This window comes from Oryctolagus cuniculus, chromosome 1 (assembly GCF_051225735.1).
Source record: "Oryctolagus cuniculus isolate XC-2025 breed Fujian yellow rabbit chromosome 1, ASM5122573v1, whole genome shotgun sequence".
In the NCBI taxonomy this organism is placed as follows: Eukaryota; Metazoa; Chordata; class Mammalia; order Lagomorpha; family Leporidae; genus Oryctolagus; species Oryctolagus cuniculus.
In genome coordinates, this window is record NC_142867.1 from 166,638,686 (window position 1) to 166,651,937 (window position 13,252).

Sequence of the window (13,252 nt, forward strand, 5' to 3'; positions counted from 1 at the left end):
TTTCTAATCTACGGGATCCGATTAGCCTGACAGTTTCAGAACTGGACAGGCAGGGCAGAAAGGATGTCTTAGGCAGCTTTCCCAGTTATTAGGGAAGCCACGAAGGTGATGAAAATGTAGCAAAGGTGTACAGTTCTGAACACCAACTTCCAGGTACAGAGGCACCTGCCATGCAAAATAGACCTTTTTCCTTAAGAATTCATCATCCCCTGCTTCAGGCTTCAAGTCCCACCTAAGCTGGGACCCCACCCCACCCTGCCTTTCTGTTAGCCCTCAAATGGTGGTCTGCAGAGGGCCTGATTTTAATGGCTTCACACGTGTTGCCACAGTTGCCCATACTGTGAATTCTCGATTCTTGGGAATCTAGTTATGAAACGCACACAGTCCCCCAGCTAGGACTTTCTGCAGCGATGAAATGAATGAGGATGCCCCAAGACACTTGGGATTTCCTCAGCCCTGGCAGCCTGTTCTGCTCTCACTCAAACACAAATCAGCCTTCAGGGAGTAGACGCCAAGATCAAGATAGAATCCTGAAGAACATGAATGACTTAGCTCAAGAAGCCAAGCAATTTTCATTTATCTCATTTCAGCAGGACTATTACTAGACCTTGTCTTCATCCATGACATGAACATCAGCAAAAGAAAGTCAGTTTTCACAATACTTTTTTCTGTGTCTCGTGCTCCTCTTCCTTCTCCTTCTCCTTAAGAAACAGATTCTTCAGAATATTAATCACCAGAGTATCTGTCAGCAGAAGTAGAGGGAGGAGAATAAATACATGTTTCAGATATGACATTCTGTCCAGTTTCCAGTTTCTCTCTCTGTGCCTCATGGCCTGTTAAAGGCAAGTCTCAAAGCCCAAGATGTCAAGAGATGGATTCAACCACACATAAGAAAAGAAAATATTCATAAAATGAAGCATGCAGCAGCATGACAAAAACAAAGAAGCCAAGTGGTAGAACTGCCATGACTATTCAATTCTGGCTGGTTATTGCAACATGCCTGACCTTCACATAAAAACTCCTCCTCATTAACTCCAGCCTTGCAGAGCAAGATGGGAACATTGATCCTTCCATGCAGAATGGGAAATTGTGTTCATCACACTTTCAGACTATACAACTGCTCCCCAGGAACAAGACAAACCTGCAAAGAGGTTGCAAAAACACCTTTCCAACTTCCTTCAAACATCATTTCAAATACAATGGTTTTGATGCATGAAATGGTGTCCTAGGGGTTACAGAATTTTCCAAAACTACCCACTTGATGGGAGTAGCTTAGCTGGAAGAAAAAAAATTATGTGGTTCTACACCCTACTTTAATCAATGGCTTATAAAAAGAAAACAGTGGAAAAGTTATGGGTTATTGATTTGCAAGTACCCCGAATTCTCTTCATTTATAAGTACCCAAGGGTAGGATTTTTCATTTTGTTTAGATGTGATTTTCATGGATCCCTGACATCCCTAAGACATTTCCATTGCACAGGTACAATGCTTTGGTTGAATTTGGAGTAATGGTGAATGAGCAGGGCAAGAATGTTGATCCACAATGCCCTGATATTCCATGAGGCATGGTAAAAAGGCAGAGACCAACACACTCCTGGAGTGACTCACAATCAGATCTGTACCTCTTCTGGGTTGAATTGGTCAGTTGGGGTGGGAGAGGCAGGAGTGGTGAGAGACAGTGGGAAAGGAGATAATGCAGTTCAGATGTACTACTCTCCCCTCCCTGTGAGCGCTCCATCATGCTGGGGAATCACACCCTGGCAGCCCTTCAGGCAGATAGGTGGGAACTGCAGCCCATTCAGTAACTTCACTCTCTAGAGACCTGCATTGTATGTGCCTCAACCACTGACTCAGGGAAGCTGACTCAGCAGACAGGGCCCTGCTGCCAACTAATGTCCAGTTCTCATTAATGCCTACTCTGTCCAACAATTGAGACTAAAGAAATCAACACTTTCTGCATGGGAGAATGTTACATAAAGCTTTCTGTCCAGTGCCTGGGAGACAGCAAACCCTCAAGAAGTTGGGAGTCTTTGCATGTATGATCTCACCCATTCTTCCAAGTGGTCATATGAGATGGTCATTAGTAATACCCTGTTTAGAAGCAAAGAAGTTGAAGCTCAGTAAACAAAGTTAGAGACAGAGCTAGGTTTGCCATTCTAGAAACCCTAAGTTCTTTTAACATTTCTATCCTTCTGAAAAACCACACGAAGCCTATTGCAGCAGAATAAAGCAGGAGGCATTTTGTGATCAGTGTCAGATGAGCACAATTAAGTGTGCAGTGGACATGGAGGAGGGAGGAATAATTCCCTACCAAGTGGCATGGAATAGCTGTGGTTTGAGGTGGACATCAGAAAATGAAAGGAGAACTGATAAGGAAAGGAAACCATTCTAGGGTAGCCATTTGTAGAGCAGCAGGTTAAGCCACATCCCATATCAGATAGCCACATCCCATATCAGAGTGTCTGGTTTGACTCCTAGAATCTCTGCTTCCCATCCCCCTTCCTGCTAATATGCACCCTGGAAGGCAGCAAATGATGGGTCAAGTACCTGGGTCCCCGCCATCCATGAGAGAGATCTGGATGGAGTTCCTGGCTCCTGGCTTTTGCCAGGCCCAGCCCTAATAGTTTCAGGCATTTGAGGAGTGAACTGGTGGATAGAGATTGATATATCTCTGTTTCCCTCTTTCTCTCCCTCTCTCTTCTTCTGACACTCTCCTTTTGAATAACAAACACAGAATAAATAAGCATTTTAAAAGATCATTCAAAGTGGAGGCATAAGCATCAGAAAGGCCATAGAAGACAAGGACCACACAAAGCTAGAGTACAAAACAGGAACATTCACAGCCTCATAGCTATAGCAATGGAACACTCCCAGAAGAACATCCTAACAGCCAATCTTCAGGACTGTTATTTGTGTCAGTCTGAGTGATCTCACAGCAAACCATTTACAGACTTGCCAAGAACTATGATCAGATTCCTATGCCAATAGAGTATTCATAGAGAGAAACAAGTTTGAAGCCCAAAATGCAAACAAGTTGAGCTAATGGCACAAGTGATAGTATGCCTAGCTATTAAAGCACATGCACACACATACAAGCTGGCAAGAGTCCAGGATGTAGAAATGCAGTGGAAAAAGTCAGTGTTAGCCAAATTAAAGAGGGGAACTCAATGTATAAGATGGAAATTTTCCATTTTACCTTCCTGAGCTAGTAGTACAAATGGTGGGATGCAGCAAATTTTACATTATATTTATCAGGACTTGAAACCCAAATAAAACAAGTTTATCTTTCCACTAACTTTGCCACAAACATTGGTCAGCTCACACTCTTGTGCTTACACATCAATGATGCAGTTTCTTATTTATTTATTTTTAGTAATGTAACTTTTTTTAAAAGATTTGTTTTACCTATTTGAAAGAGTTAGAGAGAGAGACAGAGAGAAGAGAATCTTCCATCCACTGGTTTACTTCCCAAAATGGCCATAAGAACCAGGGCTGGGCCAGGCCAAGGCCAGGAGCAGGAGCTTATTCCAGGTCTTCCACCTAGGTGGCAGGGGCCCAGGCACTTGCACCATACTCCACTGCTTTCCCAGGTGCATTAGAAGGGAGCTGGATAGAAAGTGGAGCAGCCGGGACTTGAAGTGGCACCCATATGGGATGCCAGTGTCTTCGGCAGAAGCTTTACCCACTATGCCACAATGCTGGCCCAGTGATGCAGTTTTTAAAAATTCTTGTTTATACCTATTAGATACATAGAATCATACCTCTTTTTCTCTTCTAGTGTAAATCAGAGTCTAAAATTTGTTACTCCAAATGCAACTGAAAAATTGTGAAATATTTTACTCTATATAATGGCTCTCTATATTATGATTGGTGAATTTTTCTGATTATTTTATATAAACCCAATTGAGATGCATCTAAACTTTCAGAAAAGTGGATGTTGCTTAACATATCGCTAAGATATATCTACAAAGAGCTTGCCAAAATAAAGGCAAACCTACAGATACATGGAATATCCCACAAATAGCAAGTTATTCTTTTACTACATAACATTCACACTGGCCACTTAAATGCATATATAGTGCTGCAAAATTAATTACCTGGTCAAGATGTTATCCATAACTGCCTTCTGTAAGCACTCTCCCCCGTGGCTGTATCTTACTTTTCTTCCTAAGTCTTTCATGGCTTCCGACAGTATTGGGTCCTAGTAAGTAAGTAATCAATGCTAATTGAATTAATGGATTAATGAGTGAAAGAAAGGTTTCCCTGCATTCAGTAATGGTGAATAGCACTGATAGCTTTTCTTTGTATATGAGTAAAATCATTTTAACATTCCCCAAAATCTACTTACCTGTCCTTTTCTTTCTGCACACCCCAGCTCTTCATTGTAATCTGAAGATTAAAATATTATTTCCTATATCTTGAGGAAGGAAATTCAAAGTCTCAGTGCAAAGCATGGAGTTAGGAGGAGGATGTCTTGCCTCCCTACACCTTGACACCTTCTATAACAGACACCCATTACCTCCCTCATACCACACCAAACCAGATCATTCATACCACACCTGAATTCCACCCAAAAAAAGAAAACATTCACTGAATGAGGAAGAAAAGAAATAAGAAACAGAAAATAGGGAATGAGGATAGAGATAGAATGATAAAATTTTTAAAATGAAAGGAAATGAAGAAGGCAAGGCGGCATTAGAATGTCATCAGAATAATTGAGATCAAAAAATTCTTTGTTCTGAAAAAACAAAAGTGATTTCCTGGTTTTCTGATTCCTCTCTGACTCATCTCAAGTTGTAAGTGCATCTGTGAGGGGGTTTAAATGAACTTAGAATTTTTCTACTAATCCTAAATTGCCATGATGCTAGAGGACAAAGGAGGATTTCATATATGTACACATTCCTGTGCACTCAACTCTATAGAGCAGGGAAGGGGGAACTTTCTTGTCCGTTGGCTAACTGACCAGTTGTACACCTGCATCCTGGATAAGAATGTTGACTTATTTCAGGTTGCGGACACTGATCCAAGTTCTTTATCTGTAGCACCTCATTTAATTCTCACAACATCTCACTGATGTAGGATCTAGTACAACTTCAGTTGTACAGATGAGAATGCAGATGCAGGCCAGCGCCGTGGCTCAATAGGCTAATCCTCCACCTAGCGGCACCGGCATACCGGGTTCTAGTCCCGGTCAGGGCACCGGATTCTGTCCTGGTTGCCCCTCTTCCAGGCCAGCTCTCTGCTGTGGCCCGGGAGTGCAGTGGAGGATGGCCCAAGTGCTTGGGCCCTGCACCCCATGGGAGACCAGGAGAAGCACCTGGCTCCTGCCATCAGATCAGCGCGGTGCGCCAGCCGCAGCACTGCAGCAGCAGTGGCCATTGGAGGGTGAACCAACGGTAAAGGAAGACCTTTCTCTCTGTCTCTCTCTCACTGTCCACTCTGCCTGTCAAAAAATTAAAAAAAAAAAAAAAAAGAACCCAGATGCAGAGAAAGTGTGGCCCATTTGATATGGGAGTGGCTCAATAGAAAGTTTCTCATATTAACTACTATTCTAAGGGCAGGAGACCCAGCTTCCACTAGACATTTATTTCTTCATTTGAAAGGCAGAGAGGGAAAGAGAAAATAAGAGATGTTCCATCTACTGATCCACTCCCCAAATACCCATAACCCCCAGGGCTGAGCCAGGCCAAAGCTTGGAACAGAGAACTTAATCTGGATCTCCCACGTGAGTGTCTGGGACCCAAGCACCTGAGCAATCACATGCTGCTTCCCAGGGTACACAAAACAGAATCAGAAGCCGAGCTGATATTCATACCCAGGAATTCTGATATGGGATGTGGGCATCCCAAATAGTGTCTTAACCACTGTGCCAAACGTCCGCCCCCCCCCCTTTTTTTTTGACAGGCAGAGTGGATAGTGAGAAAGAGAGACAGAGAGAAAGGTCTTCCTTTTGCCGTTAGTTCACCCTCCAATGGTCACCACGGCTGGCGCGCTATGGCCGGTGCACCACGCTGATCCGAAGCCAGGAGCCAGGTGCTTCTCCTGGTCTCCCATGGAGTGCAGGGCCCAAGCTCTTGGGCCATCCTCCACTGCACTCCCAGGCCACAGCAGAGAGCTGGCCTGGAAGAGGGGCAACAAGGACAGAATCCAGCGCCCTGACCGGGACTAGAACCCAGTGTGCCGGTGCCGCTAGGTGGAGGATTAGCCTATTGAACCACGGCACCGGCCATTTATTTCTTTATTTACTCAAACACACTGGTCCCTTGGAAGAGGGGTGGACTTTGGAATTAGAAAACCCTGGAAATCTCAACTCTACCTCTTACTGGGAGACCATGGACTGGTTTCTGAACTGCTGGGGGGTTCTGTTTAAATTCCTGAGTTTTTGAAAAATTGAATGGGAACTGTAACAATGGCCAGCATACATGTGTAAGTGGGGCTTCACTTTTTGATAAGAGGCATAGTTCAAGAGCTTCTGGGGAAGCTGACTCCAGCCCCAGCTGGATAGGGCTTGATGATTCTGAAAGAAATCCCACTCCTCTGGTCAAGATGAATGGCTCATAAATCTAAGCCTAAGCCAATCAGTGCAGGGCATTTCTATGGACACAGAGATTTGTTCAAAACAGGCACATGAACAAAATAAACCTGAAGTCAGTGGAAGGAAGGAAAAAATAATAAAGGTCAGAGCAGAAACCATTGAAATAGAAACTTGAAAACAACAAAAACCTATGTACTTAGGATTTTTTTAGAAAACAACAAATAATGAATCTGAATCCATAATTAGAATCTTCGCAAAAAAGAAAAGCTCAGGATCAAATACTTATTGGTTTGATTCTATTAAAGTTTTAAGGAAGAAATAATACCAATTCTTCTCAAATTGTTCCCCAAAATCAAAAAGGAAATATACCTTCCCAACTCATTTTATGAAACCAGCATTAGTTTGATTCAAAGCCAGACAAGCTCACGGCAACAAAGGAAAACTATAGACCGATATCCTGTATAAACATAGATACAAAAATTCTCAACAAAATGCTAGCAAATAAAATTTAAAAACAAATTAAAAATACCATTCATCATAATCAAGTGAGATTTATCCCAGGGATACAGAAATGACTCAACATATGCAAATCAGTAAACACAATACATCACATCAACACATTGAAGAACAAAAACCATATGATCATCTCAACAGATAGAAAAAAAGTATTCAATAAAATTCAATATCCACTTGGGGCTGGTGCTGTGGTGCACTAGGTTAATCCTCCAGCTGCAGTGCCGGCATCCCATATGGGCACCAGTTCTAGTCCTGGTTGTTCCTCTTCCAGTCCAGCTCTCTGCTGTGGCCCACGAGGGCAGTGGAGGATGGCCCAAGTGCTTGGGCCCCAGCACCTGCATGGGAGATAAGGAAGAAACACCTGGCTCCTGGCTTTGGATCAGCGCAGCGCTGGGCATGGCAGCCATTTGGGGAGTGAACCAATGGAAGGAAGACCTTTCTTTCTGTCTCTCTCTCTCACTGTCTAACTCTATCTGTCAAATAAATAAATTAAAAAAAAATTTGATATCCACTCTTGATAAAACCTTGAACAAATTATTATATACGATGAAAATAACAGCATAACAAAGGCTACTTATGACAAACCCCAATTAACAGCATATTAAATGGAGAAAAGATGAAAGAATTTCCTGTATGATCAGGAACCAGACAAGTAACAGCATATTAAACGGAGAAAAGATGAAAGAATTTCCTGTATGATCAGGAACCAGACAAGTATGTCCACTCTCACACTTTTTTTTCCCAAAGATTTATTTATTTGAAAGGCAGAGTTACAGAGACAGACAAGCAGAGAGAGAGACAGGTCTTCAATCTGCTGGTTCACTCCCCAAATGGCCGCAATGGCCGGAGCTGTACCGATCCGAAGCCAGGATGGGTACAGGGGCCCAAGGACTTGAGTCCTCTTCCACTGCTTTCCCAGGCCATAGCAGAGAGCTGGATCGGAAGTTGAGCAGCTGGAACTCAAACCGGCATCCAGATGGGACGCCGGCACTTCAGGCAGAGGCTTCACTGGCTACACCACAGCGCCGGCCCCTCAACACGCTTATTTAATACAATACTAGAAGTTTTAGCCACAGATTTAGGCAAGAGAAAGAGATTAAAGGCATAAAATAAGAAAGCAGGGAATCAAATTATTCCTGTTTGCAGATGACATGATGAAAGATAAACTGAAGGCTAAAGACTCCACCAAGAGACTATTAGAACTGAAAAACACTTTTAGTTAGGTTGTAGGATAGTAAATGAACACAGAAATCAGTAGCATTTATATGTACCAATAACAAACTCACTGACAGAAATTACAAGAGCAATCCTATTCACAAAAGCCATAAAAATACCTTCAAACTTAACCGAACCTCTTCAATGAAAGTTGTAAAACACTTCATGGGTTGGAAGAACTATTATTACTGAAGTGTCCATATTGCCCAAAGGAATTTACAGATTCAATGAATTTCCATCAAAATACCAATGCCACTCTTCATAGAACTCAGAAAAATAACCCTCAAATGTAAATGGAAGCACAAAAGATCCCAAATACCCAGAGCAATCTTGAGCCAAAGAACAAAGCTGGACATATGATAGCAGATTTCAAGACATACTACAGAGCTATTATAACCAAAACAGCATGATACTGTCATAAAAACACACAGCCCAATAGAACAGAATAGCGATCCCAGAAATTAATCCACAAATCAAAATCCAACTGATCTTTCATGAAGACATCAAAGATTTGTACTGAAGAAAGACTGGTCTCTACAATAAATGATGCTGGGTAAACCATATGCAGAGGAATGAAGGTGACATCCTCCTCCCTACTTTTCATGCTATACAAAAATTAACTCAAAGTGGATCAAAGATATAAATGTAAGACTTGAAACGATGAAACTACTAGGAGAAAGAGTAAACCATTTGAGGCATTGGCATAGGCAACGACTGCTCAAAAGCAAAATCAACAAAAGGGATCATATCAAACTAAGAAGCTTCTGACATCAAAGGAAACAATCAACAGAGTGAAGAGACAAGCAACAGAATGGGAGGAAATATTTGTAAGCTATTCATGTGACAAAGGACTAAAACCCAGAATATATAAGGAACTGAAAAAGCTCAATAACGACAATAAAACAATTCAGCTGAGAAATGGGCAAGGGATATGAATAAATATTTCTCAGCAGAAGAATTGAAAATAGCTAACAAATCTATGAAAAAATACTCAATATTACCTGCCTTTAAGGAAATTCAAATCAAAATATATCATATCACCTGTGTTAGTATGGCTATTATCAAAAAGACAAAAAATAACAAAAGCTGGCAAGGATATAGAGAAAATAGAACCCTTTTATGTTGTTGGTAGGAATGCAAATTAGTACAGCCATTATGGAGAACAGCATGGAGATTCCTCAAAAAAACTAAGAATAGCTCTACCATATGACCTAGCTATCCCATTTCTGGATTATATCCTACAGAAATTAAATCAGCATATGAGATACCTGCACTCCCATGTTCATTGCAGCACTTTTCACAATAACCAACATATGGAATCAACCCAATATATATCAATGGATGAGCAGATAAAGAAAATGTGGTTATATACACAATGGAGTATCATTTTACCGTAAAAAGAATGAAATCTTGACATCTGCAGCAAAATGAATGGAGCTGAAGATCATTATATTTAGTGAAATATCAGACACAGAAAGACAAGTACCATATGTTCCCTCTCATATAAGTCATTAAAAGTAGTGAATTTGAAGTTACAAAAGACTACTAGAGGTTGTGAATGGCGAGGGGAAAGGAAAGAGTTGTTGAAGGAGTTGAATAACAGGAATCAAAACAAAGTCAGATAGAGATAGGAAGTTCTCATGTTCTACAGCCCAGTGAGGTGACTAGAATTCAAGATCATGTATTATATACCATATAAAAACTGGAAGAGTTGCTAGGCTCCAAATACACAAAGGATAAGTCAATGGAAAGGCAGTTAATTGATTTATGCCATGTAGATGTGTTAAAATATGCACTGTGCCCCATAAAAATGCACAAGTGTTACATGTTAATCAAAAATCTTTGAAAATAAATTAATATAAGAAAAAAACAGGCATGCGACCCAATGTAGGCTAATGAGGAGTGAAAAGAAAACATATTTTTTTTAATTTTATTATTTTTTTTGACAGGAAGAGTTAGACAGTGAGAGAGAGAGAGAGAGACAGGGAGAAAGGTCTTCCTTTGCCGTTGGTTCACCCCCCAAATGGTGCGCTGTGCCGATCCGAAGCCAGGAGCCAGGTGCTTCCTCCTGGTCTCCCATGCGGGTGCAGGGCCCAAGCACTTGGGCCATCCTCCACTGCACTCCCAGGCCACAGCAGAGAGCTGGCCTGGAAGAGGGCCAACCAGGACAGAATCCGGTGCCCCATCTGGGACTAGAACCCAGGGTGCTGGCGCCACAGGCAGAGGATTAGCCTAGTGAGCTGCAGCGCCAGCCATCTCTTCCTCTTCTTATGGAGACACAAAATGGAAGGCAATGTCTTTCAGCCTGCAGAAGCAGCTGTCAGTCAGCAGAGGGCAGAGTGGAGAACGCTCAGAGAATAGGAGCCAGGGTGCTGGTGGAACACACTTGATCTCCGCCTGACCTCTTAACTTTTATTGGTGAGAACCTGTAAATCCCTTCTACTTTTTTTTTCTTACATATTTTATTTGAAAGGCAAAGTTACACAGGGAGGGAGGGAGGAAGGGAGGGAGGTAGGGAGAGAGAGAGAAAGGTCTTCCATCTGCTGGTTCACTCTCCGGTGGCCATAACAGCTGGAGCTGGGCTGATCCAAAGCCAGCAGCCTGGTGCTTTTTTCCAAGTCTCCCACATGGGTGCAGGGGCCCAAGTACTTGGATCATCTTCCACTGGTTTCCCAGGCCATAGCAGAGAGCTGAATTGGAAGTGGAGCAGCCCATATGTTATGCCAGCACTGCAGCTGGTGGTTTTACTCATTATGCCACAGCACTATCCCCCCTTCTATTTTTTTAAGAAAAGTTTTTGTTACAACAATTTATAGAGGTACCAAAACTGTTTGAGGTGTCATGGAGGGTATAAAGAAAAGCAAGACTGACTTCAAAGGGAACCATCTAATAAGTAGCTTCTGTGACATCATTTGAGTCCTTTTTAAAAATTAAGTTGTACTGATCATAAAGATAGGATTAAGTGTCAAAGGGATCACATAAATAAGACCAAGTGTCTGCTAATAATAATAGAATTAAAAAGGAGAGAACGATCCGACATGGAAACAGGCCACACAGCAGATTCATAGAATGACAAATGCCCTAAACAGCACCTGGCCTCAGAATCAACCCTTAAGGCATTCAGATATGGCTAAAAAGCCCATGAGAGCATTTCAGGCATGGAAAGCCAGGACACAGGACACTGTGACAAAAAATGAGCTTCCTGAAAGATCTCTGTGAGTGAGATCCCAGTGGAAAGAACAGGCCATCAAAGAAGGAGGTACCTTTCTCTGAAGGGAGGAGAGAACTTCCACTTGGATTATGGCCCTGTCTAAATAATGTCGGAGTTTGTGGACTCAAGAGGCTTCCACAGCCTTGGCAGCTCATGACAAGAGCCTCAGGTGATCACTGACATCATAAATAAGAGTGTCAATTGTTAAATCAATAACAGCAATCACTGTGCACTTGCTCCCCATGTAGAACCTCTGTCCTTAATGTTTTGTACTAAGAGGCTTAATGGTAAAACTAGTCTTCAAACAGTACTATATACTTTGTGTGTCTGGGTGGGTGCAAACTGTTGAAATCTTTACTTAGCATAGAGTTGATCTTCTGTATATAAAGATAATTAAAAATGAATCTTAATGAAGGATGGGATAGGAGAGGGAATAGGAGGTGGGATGGTATGGGGGTAGGAGGGCGGGTATGGGGGGAAGAACTGCTATAATAAAAAGTTGTACCTATGAAATTCATATTTATAAAATAAAAGCTTTATATAAAAATAAAAAATAAAAATTAAGTTGTAGCTGATGCTCTCTTCAAGATCCCCTTACCCTTTGGTCAGTATGTTAAGCAAGAGCCATTCTACTTCCCTAGGAATTACACAATGGCCCCTTTCAGATGACCTGGTCAAATTTTGGGGGTCAGATGGAATAACTTATCCACTTGGTTGTCAGACCACTACCTTGAAAAGCAAGCCCATTTCCACATGTTCTTGGTTATTGGTTAACAAATGTGGTCCAATAGTGGCCGGCGCCGCGGCTCACTAGGCTAATCCTCCGCCTAGTGGCGCCGGCACACCGGGTTCTAGTCCCGGTTGGGGCGCCGGATTCTGTCCCGGTTGCCCCTCTTCCAGGCCAGCTCTCTGCTGTGGCCAGGGAGTGCAGTGGAGGATGGCCCAGCTGCTTGGGCCCTGCACCTGCATGGGAGACCAGGAAAAGCACCTGGCTCCTGGCTCCTGCCATCGGATCAGCGCGGTGCGCCGGCCGCAGAGCGCCGGCCGTGGCGGCCATTGGAGGGTGAACCAACAGCAAAGGAAGACCTTTCTCTCTGTCTCTCTCTCTCGCTGTCCACTCTGCCTGTCAAAAAAAAAAAAAAAAAAATGTGGTCCAAGAACACAGCACCTAAGAGGAGGTATATGCATTCCAAAATTCCTATTGAGATTGGGCATTTTCTCATTGACAGATAAAATAGAGTCTTCAAGGTTTTCCCACAATAGCATTCAGAAATAGGAAAGGAATTATACACAAGTGCCAGCCCAGGAGTCCCACTCATTTTGGGGCTTGTTATTAATTCTACCTTTAAAAGTTTCAGTTCATCCTTGAACATCTTCCCTAACCCCATGCTTTTCTGTCTTCTGTTTCATCACTAAATGCCATTTAAAATTCTAGCTGTAGATATCGTGTGGGGTTGTTGGCATAAGGGGCAGGAGCACTGAGTCCTTAGATTCTAGGTTGAACTTAAGGCACAGCAGTTAGACAGTTTGAACCTGATAATCATGATGTTATCTTAGCAGGTTGCATAGGTCAGAAATGTTCTTCCTGTCACTGCTTTCTTTTTCCTTCTAGCAAGAAAGACATTTAGAAAACAAGGGTGGCAAGTTATAAGTGGTCAGCTTAAGGCACAGTTTAGTCATGGTAATACCAACCCACATTTATTAAGGGCTTATCATATGCCAAGGCTAAGCAAAGTACTTGAGATTCCTGATCTCATTTAATTCTCAGATTTGGG

At 42.3% G+C, this 13,252-nt stretch overlaps 1 long non-coding RNA gene across 1 annotated transcript in view; it reads left to right on the top strand.

The window, feature by feature from the left end:
• LOC138847399 (uncharacterized) overlaps positions 1-13,252 on the top strand; it is a 46,809-nt gene that overhangs the window by 2,877 nt on the left and 30,680 nt on the right. The gene's annotated exons all lie outside the window — the stretch shown is intronic.